Source organism: Arvicanthis niloticus, chromosome 3, assembly GCF_011762505.2.
Source record: "Arvicanthis niloticus isolate mArvNil1 chromosome 3, mArvNil1.pat.X, whole genome shotgun sequence".
In the NCBI taxonomy this organism is placed as follows: Eukaryota; Metazoa; Chordata; class Mammalia; order Rodentia; family Muridae; genus Arvicanthis; species Arvicanthis niloticus.
In genome coordinates this window covers 35,134,573-35,140,794 of record NC_047660.1, presented here as the reverse complement: position 1 = coordinate 35,140,794, position 6,222 = coordinate 35,134,573, and positions in this window count along the sequence as shown.

Below are 6,222 nucleotides of genomic sequence, written 5' to 3'. Positions count from 1 at the left end.
ATAATAAACACTTCCTTCAGGAAGATGCCAAGAAAGGAAATGCTTTGACACAGTTGATAAGTGAGCTTGTAACTTAAAAAAAAAAAAAAAAAGGAATACAAACACGTGCATATAAGGATGTACTGTGTGAACATGTGGGGAGGAGGGAGAAAGCAAAAGACAGTGGGACTCAAACAGAAGTGGGAGAGAAGAAAGAATAATTAATTCTCATAATTCATGATATTGTAAGTGAAATAAGAGACATTTTTGATGTCTTCAACAGTAACATTCCCAGCTATGTCGCCAATCATACTCCTAAAATAAAAATAGAAGAGTACAAAGAATAGATTAGATAATGTCCAATATCCTGCCAGCTCCACAGCTTTATTATTCTATTATATGAAGGGGGAAAGAATAGAAAATAAATGTCAAATAAATGTCAAAAATGAAGAATGGCAGTCTTTAATACTCTAATGCTAATACATCCCACATCATTTGACTTCCATAAAAACTCATGCTCACATGTGAAAACACACACACACACACACACACACAGAGAGAGAGAGAGAGAGAGAGAGAGAGAGAGAGAGAGAGAGAGAGACCACAGAACTACTCACATATTTCAAGTGCAAGTATATATTAGAACGTGGCAGAATTATCAGAAAACTAAGGCAGATCTCAGTCCTATCTTCTTTCAGTTGCTGAATTCTTTGTAGAGGTAGTGAGAAAACTAGTCAGTGGATCATAATTTGTAAAGCATTTTAGAAGCATTGCATGAGTTTATTTTATCTTTTATAGCTTTTCATGGACAATATGTCATGACAATATTTCAGGTAAGACAATCAGAGAGCAAGTACTCAGTTATATCCCCAAATCACAATACTCAAACCGAGTGGCTGGGTTTCCACTTGACCCATCTCTCCTCATGGATTGCAACATGAATTGCTGACTAACCAAATACAAGTTTTACAATAGAACTCAGGAAATATTTCTTTTTATATAAAATAATATACATAGGTAATATAGATAAATAATATGAGTAGGAAATACTGTTAAAATATCTGATATCAGCAAGATAGCTCAGAAAGTAAAGGCTCCTATCACCAAGCCTAATGACCCAAACTCAATCCCTGGAACAGTCAAGTGAAAGGAGAAAAATCAATGCCCACATGTTGTTCTCTGACTTCCAAATGCATGCATGTATGGCATGCACTGGACCATGTCTACACATACACACATGGGTGTGTGCATTATAAAATAATTTGTGGAATTAGAAGGCAATAATTATGTTTTAAAATCCTTGACTTTAGATAGGTTAATTTCTTAAATATGCTTGTATGTTAGAGAAATATATAACATATCAGTTCGGTATTACTTCCCAATATAATTAACCCTTCATTAAGTACTTGTGTTTGAATGGTTACAAATGTGTCATGATGCATTTGATGGTTGCTCTTTTCAAAATAAGTAGGCATAGATCTATTAGTCTTGAACAAAGGCCTCAGTGAACATTTTAAAATAATTAACAAATCTGTTAGTTTTCTGTGCCATATAATACATTGGCATAAACTTAGTGCCCAAAGTCTACATGCAATTTCCCAGCTAGAATAATTAGGCAAGCTTATAAAATCTTGTGTTGTCACAAGGACAACGCATATCATTTCTTCTATATATTATTGGTTCAAGTGAGGGAGAACAAGCTATACCACCAAACAAACACAGTTTTGACATAAGAACCAGAAAGCATTTTGGTGATAACTTCTTGCCACAGATGAAGGATTTGATCTTACTGATCTCATCACTGGGATTCCAAGCAACACAAAATGCTGCTTTGCAGTAAATTCTAATGGGTAGAAAGTCTCCCCAAAATGTCAATATAGCAATCCTCCATTTCTTCTATTTTTAGGAAATTTAAGAAATTTAGAGCAAACTGTGATAAGGTTACAAGAAAGTAGATGACTTAAGAGTTCAGTAATATTGCCTGAGACATTCTCACAGAAATATCATAACAATTCCATCTCCTTGTTGGAGCACATGTATAATCAAAATCAAGTGGGCAGTCAGAATATAAGAAGGCCAGACCTGCTCTAAGAGCATTTTGTCCCATTTTAACCTGTGCATTAATTTAGACAGAAAAGTTATTTTACATTATTCAGGCTTTGCATTCAAAAACATGGTATAGCTCTCCATTCATCTAAATATTTTATCACCCTCAGTAAAGTTTCATTAGATTCTCCCTATAGGTCTTAGTCATTTTCTTGTTAGGACAGTTTTTAAATAATATATGAGATAGTTTGGTTGCCACTAAGCATAAACAATTTTTCTCCATCATGCATTTCACTGACTGCAATCTTTCTAAAAAAAATTATTTGTTGCCTTTTTATTAGCTTATAGTTGACCACTACTAGCACCATAACGCTTCAGCCATCATAGCAATATATATGACACCCAAACTGAATGTCAAAGTTTATCTTACTAATCTTTACTTCTAATATTACTACTCATTTAAAAAATAGTTTTAATAACTAGGAGGCTAATTTTCAATTTTAAAGTTTTAGTATTTCATTTGACCTGTAAAGAATATAAAGTATTCACTTTTACTACTGAGGAGAGCACAGAGATTTCCGAGTCTATGGTAAGAAAAAATTGTAAGAATATCTCATGAGACTTTGAACAGTTTTCTTTTGATATTCTCTATTGTATTTCAGTAAATCTCATTATCAATTAATTTGAAGTTGTGAAGATATGGAAGTTTGAGAAATCAAGAATTGACTAAAAATACCTTTACTTATATATTTGATTTCTATCATGGAAACTGAGATGACTCTTTCAAATCTACCTCCATATATTTCCTACTGCCTTGTCCTGAGACCAGAGAAGACTGCTATGGTCAAGGAACAAAATAAGCACAGATATAATAATCTTTTAGAGTTGAGTGTCCAATTGTGATCAACATATTACAATTCCTTTTTATATTATAATATTTTCTCTTGAACTTTAAATTGTGCCCCTTCTTTAAAAATTCAGATGGCAACATACTATATAGCTTTGCTCATATTTACACAAGAAATAAGAGTAGAACATAAAATCACTTAGACACACTTAAAAAGTCAAGTATTGTATTGATAAAACGTATATGTACGCGAGCCCACATATAATATATACATTGTACCACATACTTCGCATGAATAACTAGTAAGCTTAATGTCAAGAATAAATATCTAAGATGCAAAGTACCAATAAGAATGTTTCTTTTAAACACTGATTGTTGTATCAAAATCTATAAAGTTCAAGCAATGTCTTTGACCAAGACTTTTCTGAGGCACAAATGAAATACTGAAGTAAATTTAGTCTTCCTCTCTTGTTTTTTTGAATAAAACACCAGTGGTTTTATCTACTAAATCTTTGCTTGGGATGATAGGTTAACACAGTGTGTGTGTGTGTGTGTGTGTGTGTGTGTGTGTGTGTGTGTACACTTAAATATCCTCAAAAAAGCCCACATAAACTCTAAAGTGAGGTCAAATAGAAGAAAAATCTCTCTCTCCATCCACTGGCCTGACCCACTGGACAAACATGCAATGCCTACTTTGACTCCTGTCTGATTTTGTTCTCTTGGTCTTCAGAATTCAGTCCCACCACTGATTTAAGTCTGTCTAGAACTTGTCACCAGCAGACTCTTTCTATCTGTGTATCTACTTTCTCTCAATAATTGCACCCCCCAAAAGTCTTGATCAATATATGAGTCATACACATGCTGTCTGCTTGTATTTTAAGTCCTACAAAACCAAACTGGTGCAGTTAGTGGAGAAGTAACTGCCTCAAACAATATATTGTGTTGTTTCTTTTTTTCTACTTGTCAGCAATTAGGCAATCTAGAGATGTATCTTTCATTTCACTGCTTTGTCTATTATTTTACATTTGGCAGCTATAGAAGATAGAACAGTCTTGAAAACACACTGAAAGGATAATACGAGTCTCCATGAAATCTCTCATATTGCTCAACAATAGTGGGTGGAAGGGGTGAACTTCTATGGCAGGAAAGAAGCAAGAAATCCTTTTCTTGTTCTTCCATGTATCATCATTATACTTGCTCCCACTCATACTACTACCTGGAAATAGCCATTGTCAATTTTCTTGTGGGGCCAGCCCTCCTCTGATGGAGATTTAACTGGAAGTTGGAATCAGGAGCAAGAACCAGAATATAAAAGGCTTAAGTGAACTGTAAGAATTATGGTGATATTGCCAGTGTAACATATTTCAAGGAGTGAAGAAAACTTTCACTGAAAATATCATGCTGAAAAATTATTGTTCAGTATCAAGGAACAGACTATATGATTAAAAAGCACCTGTTGTTATTACAGTGCACCAGAATCATTTCCCAGCACTTCCATAAGGGGTCTCTCAACTGCTTATAAGCACTAGGTTAGTGTTTCTCAGTCCTCCTAATGCTATAACAATTTAATACAGATCTTCATGTTGTGGTGACCCCCGACCCCAAAGTAGCATTGTTGTTGCTACTTGGTAACTGTAATTTTGCTACTGTTGTGAACTGTAATATAAATAAGCTGATATGTAGATGGTATTAGATGATTCCTTTGAAAGGATTAATCAACCCTAAAAGGTATTGTGATGACTTGAAGGTGCTTGGCCCAGGGAGTGGCACTATTTGGAGATGTTGCCTTGTTGGAGTAAGTGTGACTTTGTTGGAGAAAGTGTGTCATTTGGGGCATGGGTATTGAGACCCTCCTCTAAGCTGCCTGGAAGACAGTCTCTCCTGGCTGCCTTCAGATCAAGATACCGTATTCTCAGCTCCTTCTCCAGCACCCTGTCTACATGCATTCATGCTTCCTGCTATGATGATAATGAACTAAAACTTTGGAGCTGTAAGCCAGCCCCATTTAAAACTTTGCCTTTATAATAGTTGCCTTGATCATGGTGTCTCTTCATAGCAATAAAATCTTAACTTAGTAGAAGGCAGTACCAGGAGTTGAGTATTGCTGTGATAGGCCTGACAATTTTTGAAGGAATATGGATTTTGGGACTTTGGATTTGGAAAGCCATTATATCCTTTAAGTGGGACCTTGATGGGCTGTTCTAGTAAGAATATGGAAGACAGCGGTGCTGAGGGTGATTTGACCTCTGGAGATCATTCTTATGGTGTTTTGCTTGTCTCTTGCTGCTCTTTCCCCTTGTCTGAAGAGTCTGCCTGTAGCTAAGGTAAAGAGATTAATGTTAATTGCACTTTCTTCTCAGGTTTACTCCTATGAAGATCTCATGAAGATCAAGTCAACCAATCTTTGGTTCAAAGAGTAAAGGGGCACCAGGAAGTGGAACATAGCTAAGTAATATGTTCAAGAATATTAAATGAAATTAAGGGAGTGACCTCTGGCCAAGTTCCCATGCAACTAAACTCATTATTTATGTGCTTGCAGTTGAACAAGGAATAGTTATATCATGTTACAAATTATTACTACTTATTGTTTTTATTTGAACTTTTAATCTGAAATGAACCATGATTCAGAAATAGAGGACATACCTGTGATTCAGATCCTGAAGATTGAAGTCACATACTTTTGATCTGGCTATTGTAGCATAGTGGCCATAAAAATCTTAGGATCATGTAAAGTGATATATGCCTTTAATTTCGGGAGGCAGAGGCAAGCAAATCTCTAAACTTGAAGGCAATCAGAAGAGACTGTCTTCCAGGCAGCTAGAAGAATGGTCTCAAAGCCCATTCCCACAATACCATATTTCCTCCAACAAGGCCATGCCATCTAATAGTGTTATTCCCTGGGTTAAACATAAACCCAAGACAAATTTAGAACCACTGCTTTAGAGGATCAGATACCTTTCTTTGGTCTCTGGAAGCACTGTTGTCCCATGTGCGCATAATCTCTCTCTCTCTCTCTCTCTCTCTCTCTCTCTCTCTCTCTCTCTCTCTCTCTCTCTTTCTCTCTCTCTCTCTTTCTCTCTCTCTCTCTCTCTCTCTCTCTCTCTCTCACACACACACATATATTGTTAAAAAATAAAAATGAATCAATCTCTAAAATGTTGTTGTTCACAGTGGAGTGTGGAGGCCAGTGTTCCCAGAATTTGAGAAGCATAGAGTAGAAAATTACCAAAAGTTCCAGGCCAGTCTGATCTTCATAATTCCAACATGAATCAGGCTACAGAGTAAGATTCTGTCTCTAAAAACAGCAATAACATTATCAACAATGACTCTATATGTGTACATATATATTT